At 60.6% G+C, this 16,545-nt stretch overlaps 1 protein-coding gene across 7 annotated transcripts in view; it reads right to left on the reverse strand.

Moving 5' to 3' along the window:
* The window catches only part of SULF2 (sulfatase 2), an 87,358-nt gene extending 71,794 nt beyond the window's left edge, over window positions 1-15,564 (reverse strand). For 4 of the 7 annotated variants that reach the window (XM_079127931.1, XM_079127930.1, XM_079127926.1 and 1 more), the window contains exon 1: window positions 14,719-14,869. The gene's annotated coding sequence lies outside the window, so the exon portion shown is untranslated. Of the gene's footprint in view, window positions 1-14,218; window positions 14,409-14,718; window positions 14,870-15,146; window positions 15,296-15,348 lie in introns of those variants that run through there. The other 3 variants (XM_079127927.1, XM_079127928.1, XM_079127929.1) reach the window with 3 other exon arrangements.
* Window positions 15,565-16,545: the final 981 nt, after the last annotated feature.

The following is a 16,545-nucleotide window of genomic DNA, read 5'->3' on the forward strand; positions in this document are numbered from 1 at the left end:
CGCCGAGGAGCACCAAGTGGGTGGGGGCAGCCCCAGCCAGAGCACCCCGCTTTGGGCCCACTGCTTATGGACGTCCGGCAGCAACTTAACTTCTATGGCCTCAGGAACCCCTGGGCACAGCGGGGCCCTAACAGCACTCACCTGATACAGGGATGAGGACAAATGGCTCACTACTGCAGACGCCTTCAAACAAGTTGGTATGCAACAAGCGCCCAATGCATGCTGGTTAGTTACCTGCTGGGTTTAGGCCACCCAGCATCCGCTCATCCTACTTTCTATAACAGCTCCCAGTGTTCACTGGGGATCCTCTGCTCCCCATCCCTGGTCCATTGCTTTAAATCAAAAGAACCCAGTTCTTGAGGTCCAAGGCTAGGCCACGTGATCAGACCTGAGCCAATCAGAGCAACCGAGGCGCTCTGGCCTGACTGCCCAGGAAGACGCACCAGTTTTCCTAACTGATCCACTAGTTTCATATCATTCCGGTGTGAGAAGGGGGAGGCCCGGCACCATCTGGCCTGCAGAGTGGAGAGGGAAGCTGACGCAGAAGAGGGCGGTACTGTGAAGGGGAGCTCACGTGGGTCTGGAGGACGTCTGAGGCCTGGATCCAGCTGTGCCTGAAGGAGGAAGTTCACCCCTGGCCTAATTCTGGTTCAATAAATTCCTTTCTCCTTCAGGAGTGTGAACTCTTTTCTTTCTTTTTGGGTTAACTTCTTCACTTTTGGGCCCCTTTGTTCCTGAGGTCATTCTGAGTTGTTCTTCCGTCCCTGGTGACCAGATGAGCCTGCAGGGAGTCGGCACACTGACTGAGACTTGGTCCTCAGTTTCCTAACCTGACCGCTCCCGGGCTTGGCTGTGAAGATTGAGGAGGTGGAGTCTGGCGGGCAGGTGGCCTTCCTGCCGGGTCTCTGTTGGTCCTTTCCCCGCAACCCAGGTCTCTTCTACTGATGCTAAGCACTGTGACCCCTTCACTCTGGCTTCCAGTCGGTTTTTATTCCGCAGGGGCCGTCTCTCCCTGGAAGCTCTACCCGGCAGGGGCTTTCGCTTTCTTATTTACGCCTGAGCCCAGCCTCTGGCACAGGCTTACTAATTCTTCCAGTTAGCAACTATTTCCTGAGCACCTACTAGACACCAGACCCTACCCTGAGAGCTGGACCAGGAAAATCCTTCATGGCTCAGACACCAAAGTAAAGTGATGGCGTAGGAGGCAACGAGCCCTTAGATCAAGCCAGGAGGGGCGGTTAGAAGAACTGGTGTGTGACCTTAAATAGGTGGTCACTACTTAAATCAGTGACATTTAGCCAGAGCTCAGAGGGAACATGCTTTGTGGACACTTAGGGGACCAGCAAGTGCAAGGGCCCTGGGGTAGGCACCCATCCATGTGTCTGAGGCACATAATGGGCAAGTGGGCTGATGGGTGGGATGAGGGAGCCCTGGAAGGTTCTTGTCCAGGGTGATGTGACCAGGGGTGGGTTTTAACAGATTCTTCTGCCTGAAAACAGACTGCAGGGCATGAGGGGACGCAGGGGGGCAGTGAGATGCTTGCCATAGTCCAGCTGAGAGGTGACATGGGCCTGGGACTGGGCTGGAAGCAGTGACGGAGGCCAGGGATGGAGAGGGCTGGACGGCAGAGAGCACTTGCCAAATGCACCAGTTACTACTCCTGCATAACCATTTACCCTGAGATGCGAATAAAACCTTCCTTTATGCTCAGAGACCCGTGATCAAACCTGAACAGGACCCAGCAGGAATGGAGGGCTCTGCCTGACAAGGTCTGGGGCCACAGCTGGGAAGTGTCCGGGTCTCTGGGGTCATCTGGTGGCTGTGGTGGGCACAGGCTGGCCACTGATGGAGGCCGGGAGCCTGCGTGTGGATCCTGGTGGCCTCAGGGCCGAGACTGGTTTCCTAGCCCCTGAGGCTCCAGCCATGCAGGTGAGGCTGCTGCCCCTCCACTGACCCAGAGGTCCTCCCACACAGCCTCCTGGGTGAGGCCTCAGCCCGGCCAGATTCCAGGGAGGACACAGACTCCATCTTTCCACAGAGGAGCAGAGAGGTCGCCCTAGAGACCGGCAGACAGGGATCTGGGGCCATCGCCAGGCAGGGGCAAGAGTCCATGGCCGGACCTCGCACATCCGGCCTTCTGGAAGCGAGGGACCCCGGGGACCCTGCCTGGCCTGCTGGGGCAGAGCTGGTGCCATGCGCTCGGAAGACCCCCAGAGCCTCAGGGAGCTGCGGGCTGCTGTGCCGACCCCAGCTGCCCTCCTCTTAGTACCCCTAGGGGCAAAGCCACCATGCTGGGGTCCCGGGCCTGAGGAGGACTGAACGGCTGGCCGGGCAGGGCTGGCCCTGAGGCAGAGGCCATGGTGGCCTCTCCTCCCTGGGGACCTATTTTCCTGGTTATACTGGGGAGAGCTGGAAATACCTTTCTGAGCCGGGATTTTTAAAAGCATTCATTTCTTCTCCTTTCTCATTTCAAATGCCCGCCTCGTCTTCCAGGGGGAGGGAAGGAAGGACCAAACAGAAGGACGATGCCACGTGGGAACTGCTCCCCCGGGGCCACCCGCTCAGGGCCACTGGCCACATGGACGCTGCCCAGGAGTTGGGCGGGGCCGCTGCCCCGGGCGCTCTTCTAGCACCACGGAGCTGTTCTCCGGGGCGCGCGGGCTGCTGGCGGGCGGTGGTGAGGCACCTCTGGAGACCGGACCCGGGTGCCGGGCGGGGCGCCCACGCCAGGATGCGCCGAGGCCTCGCGCGCGCCTCTGCCTGGCCCAGGACCAGGCCGGCAGCGTCCACGGCACTCCCGGGAAGCCTGGCCACGCGGGCGGCTGGCACCCTGTCCCGCGCCAGGTCCTGGCCTCTGCGGGGCCTCCCCGCTGCAGCGCCGTGACGTCCCAGGTGGCTTGCGCTCTGCATGGGCAGCACATCCCTGGCCTCTGCCCGAGAGATGCTGAGCGCCCCCTCCCCAGGAATGACCATCAAAACCATCTCTAGACATCCTGGGATGTCCCCTGGGGGCAGGAGAGCCCTCAGCAGAGAACCGCTGGGTGGAAGGTGAAACGGACCTCAAAGCCACTGTGGCCACATGCTCGCATGTCCAGGCTCTGCGCTGGCCTCACAGGCTCCCCTGGGTGTCCGACCAGAAACCAGGAAGACTGTCCCACCTCTGGCAGCCACACCCCCACCACACTGGGGCTGGGGGTGGGGACCTGAGGTGGCCTGAGGCCCGGTCACCTTCAGAAAGAGATGCCTGCCTGCAGTGGCCTTTGGGTAGAGCGAGAACACGAACTCACATCCCCCCGGGTCAGGTAGGAGGCTCGGGGAGAGCAGAGGTCTGGACTTAGGGTAGGACGGAGGGCGAGGCCTGGGCCACACGGGAGTCCCTGTCTCCAAAGTGAAAACATGGAATCCATTTTAAACTCTGGGGGAACAAAGTCCCCCGGAATCTGGGGGGAGCTATCTGCAGACCTTCAAAGCCGTCTCATCGTTTCTGAGCCCGTCTGTGTGCCGGGTTGTGTGATTCAGGCAGGGACTGAGGCAGGCCTCTGTCCTCAGGTACTGGCATTCTGGTGGAGAAGGCAGACGACAAAGAGGAGAGGTGGACTGTCCCGTGAGCTTTGACGTGGTCAGTGGCAGCACAGAGCAATTTGGGGGAGAGGAAGAAACACTGGAGTTGAGACCAGAAGGTGGGTGAGAAGCTGGTTATGGAAAATGTTTTCTAAGCAAAGAAAAAGCGCATGCAAAGGCCCTGCGGTGGGAACGAGCAGAATGAAGACAGGCATGGCGGAAGCTGGAGCAAGGGGGTGGCCGGCACGGGTGGGGGCTGGCTCTACCCAGGCCCAAGACTCGGGGCCTGCCCACGCCCTCCGTCCTCCCCGGCTGTTTAGGGGAAGTGGGGACCAGACCCAGGCATTCCCACCTGGGTTCTTTGTTTCTTCATCTCGTCTGAGGACAAGAGCTCCCTGGCAGTGAGTTACGAAGCCACTTCTGCAAAAGGTCTCTGGCCAAAGCAATGAAGTGGCTCGGAGTCAGTATCCACGCGGAATCGTGGGACTCAGGCCTGCCCCCTCCGAGCCCCGCCTCGCCCGCTTCACACTCTCCTGGCCCCTGTGCTCCCCACGGAACACACGTGCGCGTCCAGAGACCGCCATCTTCTTCAGGAAGAACACACGAGGACTAAGAGGGTATCCCGACCAGCGGCGGTGACCATCCAGTCCCCTCCAGCCTTTCCAGCCGACGTGACGGGCGGCCCTTGCCCACGGGCCTGCTCTGAGCAGACGCACCGCTCCTTAGCTGGCCCTGGAAACGGCCCGACACCAGTTATTCCAGAGGGAGGGGCGGCGAGTGGCAGCCAGCGCCCACGGCAGGGTGGCCTGGAGGCGGGAACATGGTGTGGCACCGTGCTGGTCAGGGCCGGGCCCCTGCAGGAGCCAGCAGCAACCAGCCCCGTTTTCCAGATGAGGACTCTGCGGTTCCATCGGGAGATGGGGTCGCCCATAAAGGGAAAGGGGCCCCAGATCCCCGAACTGCAGGGACCCTGACTGAGAAAGCTGCCACCTGGACGTGGGCACCTGCCGGGCCCGTCTCCGAGACGTCTGTCCACTTCAACATGTCCACTGCTTCTCTGCTTTGCCGATGCAGGGGCCATGCAGAAATGCATGGGGCCAACTTCCTTTCTCTGTTCAGTACATGGTCCCCTGCCAGACGGCCAAGGGTGACCATGTGATCCAGGCGGGTCTATCGGACTTGCCATGCCCTGGCCTCTCGAGTGAGAGGCCCAGAGCAAAGAGAAGCAGCAGGGGGCCTTGTCCCCACTGGAACCAGCCCGGGGGCCTCTGGAATGTCTCCAGTTCCTGTCCAGTCCTTTCCCAAGCCCCGAGTCTCCCCGGTCCTCCGGGAAGCCCTGCTTCAGCGTGGGGGGGAGGGCCAGCCACGCCCCTCCTGGCCTGCGGGGCACTGTTACCCTAGCGGACCCCAAAGAGCCCCACGGTCCGGAATCTATGCCGCCAGCAGTCTCCCCCCATGCAGCCGTGGCCCTGTGGCTGGCTTGACCCAGGGACGGTGGCGGAAGTGGTGCCACTTTGGGACTTAAGGCCTGACAGCTCTAGCCTCTGAGTTCCTTGAAGCCAGGCTCCCCGTAGCCACACGTGGGGAGGAACCCCAGGCGGCCCCGCGAGGGGCCAATGACCCCAAGTGGGCTCCTGTCTGGTGACCCGCTAAGCTGCCAGCCACCTGAGCAGAGCCAGCAGGGACCTTCCGGCTGGTACGGCAGGAAGCAGAAGGATCAGGGCCAACCCCAGCACGCTGAGGACCAGGAGGGGCCCCTCCCTCCAGCCCTCCCTGACATGCTCCTGGTCAGGGGCCTCAGCTCCTGGCTTCCTGTGTGGGCAGGTGCCTGGTGACAAGTACTCAGCAGCCACCAGCTTCACCATCATTACCAACAAGCTGGCCAGGCACTGTCCCCACAGTGTGGCCTTCGGTGTGAATGTGTCACCGCAGGAGACAAACTTGAATGCCGTGTGGGCCGGGCAGGGACCCAATGGGTAAAGTGGCCCGTGTAGGAAAGCCACCACCCCCGACCCCAGGTGACTGCTTTGAGAGGAGCAAGCACAGGGACATCGGCAGCTGGGCAGGCGCCACGACACCGCCGGAGAGCGTGAGCCCGGCTCAGGCAGCAGCGCTGCTGCCCAGGGCAAACCTGGCCACGGCCAGACGGGTCCTGACCCCTACTGCTCAGGAGGAGCCCCAGCTCCTGACCGTTAAGACGCGAAATCTTGTAATTGGTAAAAATCTGACAACTAATTTCCTAAAAGATTCAAAATAGTGCACAGGTTAGAATTAAAAAAAGGAAAAAAATGTCTGCAAGTCAAACACAGCCCCTGGTTAGCCGGCCTGCGCGGACCTGTTCTGGCAGGATGCTGGGAGTGCGCGTGCCTCAGTTTCCCCATCTGTAAAATGGGGGCGGGGCACCCGTGTCGCTGGGCTGCTCAGCGCCCACACGAGCAGGCACTCAGCGCCCACGGGCACCACAACCCTCTCTGCTTGGCCCGTGAGCTTTTAGGAGGGGGTCAGGGAGGAGGCGGGAGAGGCCGGCCTGGAAAGGCCCTGGGTGGGTCTGCAGGAGGAGCCGGCGCCCCCGGGCCTGTGAGCCAGCGTCCTCCCGCAGGGTCTGCAGTCCCTGCCGCGGCCTAAGTGGCTCAGTCACTCCCCTTGGAGCAGCCGGGGCTGGGGACGTGGTGAGTGTGGGCCCCGCCCCCATCTCGGCTCTTAGAAATGGCGATAGGTTTTGGACCCCTCGCCTGGAGCTGTCACCTGCCACGAGGCCGCCCAGGCGCTGGCTGGGACCTGCCGGGGTCACCAGGCTCCTGCTCTCCTTCATTCCCAAAAGATTCCTGGGCACCCATGGCCGCCAGGCCTGGTCCCCGTGCTGGGGATTAGCAATGAACAACACGGACAGTCCCCATAAAGGGAGAGGACAAAGGACCAATCAACAATGGGGACAATGCCTGAGTGACAAGTATCCTGAGCCTAAACAGGCGCTATCCTGGCATTCTAAGGAGGGGACGTGGGAGGACCAAGAGGAGCTTGGGGACTGTGGGTGGGCACAGTGCAGGCACAGGAAGAGCAGGTGCAAGGGCCCTGAGGCTGGGGTGAACTTTGCTGCCTCCAAGGACCAGAGGAGGCTGGTGTGACGGGAGCAGGGAGGCTGGAGGGCTGTGCAGCGAGGTGGGGCGGAGGCAGCCGGCGCGGGCAGCGGCCTGTGGCCAGGCGTCTGGACTTTATCGGATGCAACAGGCCCAGAGGCAGCGTTTTGGGACTGCGACCCGAGAGCCCCTCTGGGACTGGGGGAAATGCCCTGCAGGAGTCGCCCCTCCCCGCACCTCCTCTTCTGCCTGGGATGGTGGAGTGACGCGGGCGGCTGTCTGGGCCTGGCTCCGACGCCGGGGGCCCTGGTTCAGTCGGCCTGGGTGCGGCCCGGGCGTGGGGCTTTCGAGAGTTCCTCTGGAGCCGGTGTGGGGCTCCTGCGCCCCTCCCGAGCACCTTCCCACGGGGGAGCCCACCTGGGCTGAAGTCAGGCCCGGGGGTTGGCTTCTCTTCTGAGTTGGCCTAAAATAGGGGAAGGCTGTAGGCGCAGGGAGGCCAGAGCCCACCGGCTCAGAAGCTGCAGAACCCAGCCCCAGGCCCAGTCCCCTCCGACTTGCTGCCACCTCTGTGAGCTGGCCTTTCCTTATCTGTCACAGGGACACCAATGGCTGTCCTTATAGGCAGAGTGACCAAGAGACCAAGGGCTCTGGCCAAGGGCCAAAGCACTTCAGAAAGCTCAGAGAGGACCTACGAATTGATAATAACTGACGGCAAGTTGAGAAGCCACTTCAACGTGACAGGCATTGTTCCAGGGTCCCCAACTCCACAGGAAGCTGCCAGGCTGTCCCCAGCTCACGGAAGGGGGCACTGCAGGCTCAGAGGGGTTCAGTGACTTGTGCAGCTCCACACAGCTCCTGGCGGGCTGGGCTTGGCCTTGAACCCAGGGGCTCTGGTCCTGGAGCCCACGCGCTGAGCGCTCAGGACAGGCGGATGGCCAGGACGCTGGCTCCCGGCCCGTCCTCTGGGTCTTCTCCAGCTCCTCCCGGGGAAGCTGCTGGCACCTAGATTAACCCAAGAACTCACGACCCGACCCCAGAGAGGCCGGGGATGTCCTGGACAGGGGTGTTCTAGGCAATGACCACCAGGAGGGTGACGAGCGGGAGAAGAGGGGGCAAGTGAGGCGGAGCCTGCGGCCACCTCCCCACGGTCCCTCTGCCTGTGTCCCCTGCTTCAAGGGCCCCCTGCTTTGCTCGGGGGGCGGATCCTGCCCGCCTGGCAACCCCAAGGGGGTGTCTTGGAATCTGTGAGGACTCTGTGGTTGTCACACGACTGGGATGCACCTGGCGACGTTGGTAAACTCCTGTTTTAGAGAACCCGTTCGCAGCCATCCTGCCCAGACCACCCACCGGCGTCCAGCCGATTGGCAGCTGTCAGGCGACGCAATCCTCCCCAGCTGGGCAGGTCCGCTAGCACGGAGCTGGGCTCTTACACTCACGCGTCTCAGCACCACTTTGCTCTTAGTTACGGTCGGGCACCTCTGACGAGACTATGGAGACGGCTCACGCTACCTGTGAATTTGCTCCAGATCAGCCTGGGGAAGTTGCTGGAAGAACACCGCGTTTGGTTTGCCGACCTGGGAAACCCTGGGCTATCAAGCAGCACCATCTTGTCTTCCCTTCTCCAGGTCTGGTTTGGAGGAGAGCACAGAGCCCAACCCCGGGCCCAGGAGACATAAAGCCAAGTGTGCTGGACAGTGGGCGCTCCCAGGAGGATTTTCTTCTCTGAGCAAAAGGGAGGCAGCCAGGCGGCCTCCTCCATGTTCCTACTTTGCGGGGGAGGGGGGATGTGATGTCTGGGATTGTGGCAGCCACACTGACCCCATGAGACAACAAGGTCGAAGACAGAAGGGAACAGAGGGAGAGAGGCTAGGAGTCTGGGCTCTGGATGACACGGATGTACTGACAACCAAGGCCTGGCCTCCCTTTCTTCTGTTATGCAAGAAATAAACATTTCCACTGCCTAAGCCACACTGAGCCAGTAACTCTATTACTTCAAGTGAATGCACCTAGACCCACGTGCAAAGGACGAGGACTCCCAGTCAGTAAGAGCCCTGGTAGGCGCTGCTGTGCTCTGCTGGGTCTGCGGACAGCATCTTTGACTGCAGTTGTGCACAATCGCACGTGAACCCAGCACACGTGTCTCTGGGACTCCCACAGGCTGGCGGTGTGTGTGAAGCTCAGCCTCTGTGGCTACCGAGGTGGGGCAACTCCCCCAGGGTCTGGACCACAAGCCAATAGGAAAAGCTGTCGACGGCATTCTCCTCAAACACATCTGGCACGCACCTGGCCAAACACACCTCGGTTTCTGCTCGTGGTCCCAGGGGTGGCCCTGCCCCCGCCCCCACAAGACCTGCTCATAAGAACTCCGAGTCTGGGGTGGAATTCCTCTCAGTCTCCAGGGGGCCAGGTGCGTGCCGCAGAGTGGAGGCCCCTCACAAGATGGAGCTGCAGGTCAGCGGCCAGCACCCCAGGCAGCGTGCGTTTGTATTGAGAGACCAAGAGTCAAAACATTCTGGCTGGAGAGAGTTCCCTGAAGCCCTGGTCTAGGCCGGAGGAGCAGCCGCGGCCACAGCTGCCCACACCACCCGAGGTAATTTCCCAAGGACCCACGCCAAGTGCCCACTACTCAGTTCTCTCTGCTAATCACTGAGCAGCGAGGCCATGGACAAGGGGAGGCTCAGCCTGAGCCTTCAGTAGCTTCTCCAACGTCAGAGGTGAGCGGTGGGACATGCTAAAAATACTCATCAGATGGATGCCCGACAGGCCCCGGGGTAGGGGGGAGAAAGCCACACTGGGAATACAATGCCTTCTCCCTGGACCTGGTGTCCAGGCTGGGCTTAAAATAACACGAATATGCAAAGATCCCCAAATCCAGGTCACCCGCCACCTCAGCAGACTGCAGCTCGGATCCACCACCCACTGAGCTTTCCGAGGCAGGAGTGGAAGGTCGGAGCCCAGAGTTCCCTGGCTCAGGTCTGCCTGCATCCCTCCCCAGCCCCTTCCGGCTTCCCCACGTAGGAGTCGGGGCACACCAGGCTGCCAGTCATCGGAGTCCTGGGCACGATGGGATGTGCTGGGGGCTGACCATTCTTTGTAGTGGGACGGTCCTGCACACTGCAGGTGTCACAGCGGGCTTCATCCACCGGGGAACAGTAGCACCCCCGCTCCAGACTTGGCTCTGTGTGCCCTATGGGGCGAAACGGCCCTGCCTAAGAACACCTAGCCCACCAGAACCTGCTCCAGTCCCCCCAGCTCACAGGGTCTCACTGATACCACCACCCAGGCCACGGGCGGTTCCCAGTGGACTGTTAACACACCTGGCCTGGGCCCCACCTTCCGCTTACGAAGCGTCCGCCTTGCAGTAGCCACCAAGATCTTTTTAAAAGCCCTACCTTGTCACCTCGACTTCAAGTCTCCAATGGTTTTCTTTCATTTAAAATAAACTCCAATCATCTCACCTCTGACCTCTCCCTTCCTGCACACTCCCCACCCAGAACCCCATGAACTTCTACTTGAGTCTTGAACCCGTGACCAGATGGACCCCTTCTCTCTACCTTTGGGCCTTTGCACTGGCTGTACTCTCTACCTGGAGAGCTCTTTCCCCAAATTTTCCCAAGGTCAGTCCTTCATAAACTTTAGGGCACAGCTCAAAGGTCACCTTCGTCAGAGAGGCCACCTGCCTAAAGCTGCCCCCAGCCACCATGCCTACATGCCTCCTAGTGTAACACCCCGGGTTTCCACGGTGGAGAACCACTGAGGCAATCTCACCCGTGGGCTTGTGTTCTCATGACCTACCTGCTTCTTGCCCTCTTGTCAATCCCAAGGCCTAACCTAGGGCCCAGCACATGAGTAACTGGAATGCCCTCTTGGGCTGTTGTCAAGTTCAAGATGAAGGATGCCCAGTGAAGGCCCCCATGTGCCCCCGCTCGGAGCAGCGGCCGGCTTTCTGCTGCAGAAAGGCAACAGCCTGGTTCCAAGGCCCCTTCCCAGACCTTCTGCTGCGGAGTGTGCAGGTGGTGTGCTCAGCCGCCCTGGGAGTTCCACTCAGAGGCACTGGCCGAGGGCTGGATTTTGCATTTTTTAAACAAACACTTCAAGATGCTTTCCTTGGTGGGAGGCTGGGCAAACCTGGTCCCCAGAACGCCCAGGGTCAAGGCCAGGCTGCATCCCTCAGGGGCATAAGCAGTTAAGTCAGGCCTCTGATGCCTGTGGATCCTCAGAGGAGAGGGGGTGGCACTCCCAGGGTCCTCTCCTGGGCCAGGGGTGGAGATGGTGCCCTTGACCACGGCCGCTCCCATTGTTAGTGTGGCTACTCGCTTCCCCCCAAACCAGGCTTCCCTTTCACTGAGGACCCTTAGCTTGTGTTCTTCCAGGTTTGGGGGCCCAGCAGCGGGCTTCCCAGTCCAGGGTGGAGCCTGAGTCTAGCCTGAGCCACATGCCTGTCACTCGTTTCCTTGGTCAGGCACTGGTTTGCAGGAGCCCAGGTCAACAGCACAAGAGGAGGGAACCTGGGGGTTCAGGGGGGCGTTACCTGAAAAGAGCTTTATTCTCCCCTTTTGGGCTCGACCAGAGGGCATGGGAGGGCAGCACCCCTGCCATGGCCTTGCCCTCATTGTGACAGCAGCCGCGTGCACCTGTCAGACGCCGTGCTTAGCACTCGACATTGATGACCTCATTTCATCCTCCAGCACACACCAGGGGCCGGTGCTAGGATCAGCGCACTTGTCGGAGGAGAACGCTGAAGCACAGAGAGGCTTGGTCACACGCCCCCACCTCACTGCTGGGCAGGTGGCCAGACGGACCGGCTGTCCTAACCACCATGCCCACGGCTGCCAGAGCTGCCGCCCTCGGAGCTGCAGAAGCGTGGAAGTCAGTGCAGAGACGGAGAGGAGCAGTTCTCAGACGAACTGAGCCCTGAGTTCAGCTGTGCCCAGGGCCAGAGTTACCTTAGATTTTGGGGATATGAAAACCCATAAGTCTGCTTCTTTTGAAGCTGGTTTGAGGGTTTTTTGTTGCTGTTCATTTCCTTTTTTGTTGCTTCCAAGAGAAAAGATCCTAATTATTTTAGTCCTTCTAGGAAAATATCCCTTCAATTCCACTTACAACCCGCACACAGCAGCTGCTCAGTAAACACCAGCAGAGGCAGCGGGCCCTGGCTTCCTGCCCACGAACCGCTGGGTCTGTAACCCTAACGCCCAACCATGGCCAGCCCAGCGCCTCTTCCCCTCTAGGCTCCAAGTGAGGCCTAGTTCCCTAGCAACCACCCCAATTAGGCAATCATGCCATTTATCAGGATGCCAATTAATTATAATGATCTTAATGATCTCCCAATTAGATAGAGCCTTGGGTCTGGCTGGAGCAGGGGCATCTGCAGAATCCCTACCAGGGCGTGTGACAAGGCAGCCTTCAGAGGCAGACCCCAGGGAGGCCCCCTCACCTTCCAGTCCACACAGGCGCAGGCTGAACCCAGCCACCTGGACTCGGTTGCCAGCCACAGGAGGGTCTCGCCTCCAGGACAACTTCCACCCTCTTGCCACTGTGCTTTAAATGCCTGAAGTCATTATCTCAGGTTCTGTGGCTTTTCCCATAGCTGTTTGCTCCTTCACTTTGTGTTTTGGTCACAGGGAGGATGTGCACACACGCCCAGCAGAAGGAAAAAGCAACAAGCAACTGCTTTGCTTCCCTCAGGGCAAAAAGCCCCCGCACTCAAAAACCCAAACCCCAAAACACCCCAATACAAACTTGAGACTCCCTAGACGGTGGAGGCTTTTGGAGAGGGAAATAATAGTTTGACTCACCATCTTCTGCACTGAGCATGTATTTTTTTTTTCCCAGTTGGATAAAAAGGCCAAGGTCATAGAGGAGGAGGAGGGCCCAGCGGTTCTGAGTGGAATCTGGAGCCTCAGGGCGCTACCACTGACCCCTGTCAGCAAGTCACACTCTGTGCCTCAGTTCCTCACCTTTAACAAGACCGCTTCACAGGACCTGCCCTCGGGGGTCTGTGTGGATTAAACTAGTCACATGACAGAAGGGCTTCCAGCGAGCCTGGCCAGGCAACGCTGGCCCAGCGTCATCTACCGAGTCAGCGCTACACCTCTTCTCTAACTCCAGCTGGTCAGAGACGCGGATGGCCTTCTGCAGGACAGGGCTTCTGGTGGGGGAGGGGGCAACGTCGAAGAACAGACCAACACTTGATGAGTGGGTGATGGCCCCGCACTGACCCAGGAGACTAGAGGCTGCCCCCGTGAGGCAGGCCCAGGCAGAGGAGTCCGCCAAAGCCAGGGGAGGAAACATCATCCCCAAGTCATCAGCGGGCTTCAAAGGGCTGGTGCGAACTGGGCCTTTGGGGTGGCAGCCGATGGCTGGGGGCACAAACAGTGCATATACAGGGATACAGGGCCACAGAGCGGGGCCTCCCCAAGCCCAGGTTTTTTCAATCAAATCATCAGTCAACCCTTAAGTCTGAGAACTTAACATGTTATTAGGGGTTTCAGAAAAAGCCATAAATTCAAATAAAAAACCCAAGAAGTATACACAAAGCCCAAAGCCACACTGACCCTCAGCCATGGCAGAGATGCCAGCACTGTGCCTTTCTGTACACACACTGCCCGAGGAAGTGGTGCCCTCCCATGCAGACGCCCACAGCCCTCAGCCCAGATGCACCGCCCCCAGCTGCCCCTTCCAGCTCTAAGTATGGGGGGGCAGGCTGCCCTGAGCTTTCCTCCTCCACAAGGGGACCAGGCTCCGGGGAGGGGTCTTCAGTGCCCTCCCCCTTTCTGTCTTTAATGGATGGCTTTAATTAACCCTCTCCTTGGGTGTGGGGAGGTGGAGTCACGGGGAGAAACCCCTTCACTGCTAACTGCAGGAACAGTTGGGGCAGGACAAATCTGGGGGTGTCCTCCAGGAAAAGCCGGGCTCGACTGCTCCCTGTCACCCCCAGAGACTTGGCTCCAGAGCTGCCCGGGGGGACAATGTGGGAAAGGGGCAGGGGACAGATGGAGGGGTGAGAGGATGGGTCCCAACAAGCACAGATGAACAAATACCCAGATTCAAACGTAAGCTGAATGTAATTACTTGGTTAATTAAATATTGACTTTTAACTCAAAAAGTGATTAAAACAAGCTGCAGGAAAGGCTGTCCAGCAAGGGGGCTGGGCGACCCAGAACTTTTAAGAAGCGGGGAGAGGAGGAGGAGGGCTGTGGCAAAGAAGGCTGTGCAGCTGGCCCTACTGTGTGCAGGGGGCGGGACCTCAGCGTCTAGCAGGGAGGACGCTGTGCCAAGCCAGGCTTGGGGGTGTCCCCCACACCCAGTCCGCATCTCCCCAGCAGCGCTCAAGAGATGGGGAGCGTCTAGTGCTCGGCTAGTCCTGTTCGTCCCCCTTTCCCTGGGCGGAACACAGTGCCTGGCACGAGGGATGCTCCATAAACGTTGGTAGAAAGAATGAATGAACTACTATACGGAATATTTTTTTAAAAAAATGCACTCCTAGAAATCGCCGCAGTTTCACCGCTAGACTTTTGAAACCCCAGGAGCCCCGGGAGGGGCGCATCTCTCTGCAGGGCGTGGAAACGGGTTCTGACCTGGCCCGGGAGGAAGTTTGCCTTTTCAATCTTGTTTGTCCTTTCGGTATCTGCGAGTCACTCTGAAGATCCCGTCCACCGCTTTTTCGGGTCCTGCCCGGACAAGCCCCACGTGGACTAGCTTCCTTTGGGTCTAAACCCAGAGAGGTCAACAAGGCCATGCCCCAGCGGCCGGTGGGCCCAGGCGCGCTTTCCCCGGGCACCAGGGCTCGGTGTGGCTCGCCCACTGGTCAGGGGCGCGGCGGGAAATCCTGGCCTGCACACCCAGCCCGCCGGCGGGGTCAACCAGGTCACCCCCCTGCGGCCCGCCGGCGCCGGAGCCTCCCGCCCGCCCGCCGGGTCCCACCTCCGCGCTGCGCCGGGGCCGGAGCAGGGCGGTCCGGACCGGCGCGGCTCACCTGGGCGGCGCTCGCGGCCATGCTCGCCGGGGTGAGGCTCGGGCTGCAGGAGCCCGCGCCGCCCGCACCCCGGCCGCCCTACCCCGCGCCCCGCTCACTCACCGGCGCGCTCGGCCCCGGCTGCCTCACCCGGCGCGGGGCGCTCCGCTTCTGCTGCAGCCCGGCCGGGCCGCGGGGCGCTGGGGACTCCGCGCCGCTGCTGCCGCCGCCGCCGCCGCTGCTGCATCCCCGGCGAGTGCCGCGCTCCTCCTCCGCCTCTCCCCGCCCCGGCCCCCGCCCCGGCCCCCGCCCGGCGCACCGCCCTCGCCAAAGTCCGTCTCCGCGCCCCGCCCGGCCGCTCCGATCGCCCCGGCCCGGCCGATCGCGCCGCCCGAGCCAGCCCTTGGCACTGCTCGGCCGGGCCCCCGCCTGCCGGCCGCGGCGCGGGGAGCGGGCGCGCGCCGGGGCGGGGGCGCCAGGCCGGAGCGGGAGCGGCGGGGCCCGGGGACACGCGGCGGCCTCCCCACGCCCCTGGGGAGCGAGCGCTTTACCTCTAGCTCGGGACGCACGGCCCACCGGCCCGGCCCTGCTGCCCCCGGCGCGCGGCCCTTGCCGCGAAGTCCGGCTCCGGACCGGGCAGAGGGCGCGGAGCGGGGGTCCCGGCGGCTCCCGGCCTCCGCTGCCTCCGGACCCGGCTGGCCGCGCTCCCGCCGCCGAGCGCGCACCCTCGCTGGGACACAGACGCACACTCACCCGACACACACTCGCTCCCGCTCGCCCTCGGCGGAGAGTTGAAACAGATGTGGGATTCGCCCAGGAGCTGGAAACGAGGGAGGGACGCGAGCCAGAGCCGCGTGTGTGTGTGTGCGTGTGTGTGTGTGTGTGTGTGTGTGTGTGTACGCGCGCGCCAGCCACACAGACGAGGGGGCATTTCTAATAAATCAAATATCGTAATAAAGTCGGAGGGCCATCGATCAGGTCCGCTTGGCTGGAAACGCAGAGAACCCTCGCCTCCTTTCTGCTTCCTTGTCCTCCTCCCTCAGAGCTGGAAGGAGCCAAGTGTTCCTTGGGGCGTGCGACAGCCCCGGCCGGCGCTCCTCTCCTAATGACACGTTAATAAATGTTTTCTTTTATCTGTTTTCACAAGGGCTCGCCCCGGTCTGCAAACACCCGACTGCTTTTGCTGAAAGCCCCGCGCTCGCCTCTAGCTACACACATTTGCCATTGGAGAAGCCGGCTTTAGGCCGAGCCCCAGGCGGGATCGTAGGGAGAACTACCCACGCGCCCGGGACCTTCCCACGCGTCTCCGAAGCTCTCCGAGAAATTAACTTGAGCCCAAGTGAGCACAGCAGCGTTGCCCAGAAATGGCCCGGGAATAGAAAAGAAAGAAGCAGCGGGCTCCCTGCGAAAGCTGGGGGCGGGGGCGCTCCACTCAAGGTGGCGCTGTCTGCCGCGGTTTCCCTGTCCCCATAGTCAGGGCCGGCCTGGAGGGGTTCGGGGCAACAGGGTGGGCGAAGAGCAGCCGGAGAACCAACCAGCAGCCACAGGATTTAGAGCTGAGCTGTAAGGGAAACAGACCCTGATGTAGAAAAAGCACTTGTAGGCAGAAGTAACAGTACTTAAACCCAAAAGTCTTCTTCAGGATTATTATACCCATTTTACAGATGTGAAAACCAAATCACAGAGGTTAAGTGACTGGGCCAGGGTCATAAAAGCAGTGGATCCAGAATTTGAACTGAAGAAGCCTGGCTCCAGAATTATGCTCTTAAACCCTGGGGTGTTGTTATTTTCCCACTGAGCATCTCCTGGCCCTGCTATGACCTCTTTAGATTCATGCTAGTTAGGGTTGTCAAGATTTAGAAAATAAAAATGCATGGCTACTGTGGGGGCATATTCATACCGAAAAGTTCTTTGAAGTTTATCTGAAATTCAAATAGCATGTCCTGACTA

Source organism: Sciurus vulgaris, assembly GCF_902686455.1.
Source record: "Sciurus vulgaris genome assembly, chromosome: 2".
NCBI lineage: Eukaryota > Metazoa > Chordata > Mammalia > Rodentia > Sciuridae > Sciurus > Sciurus vulgaris.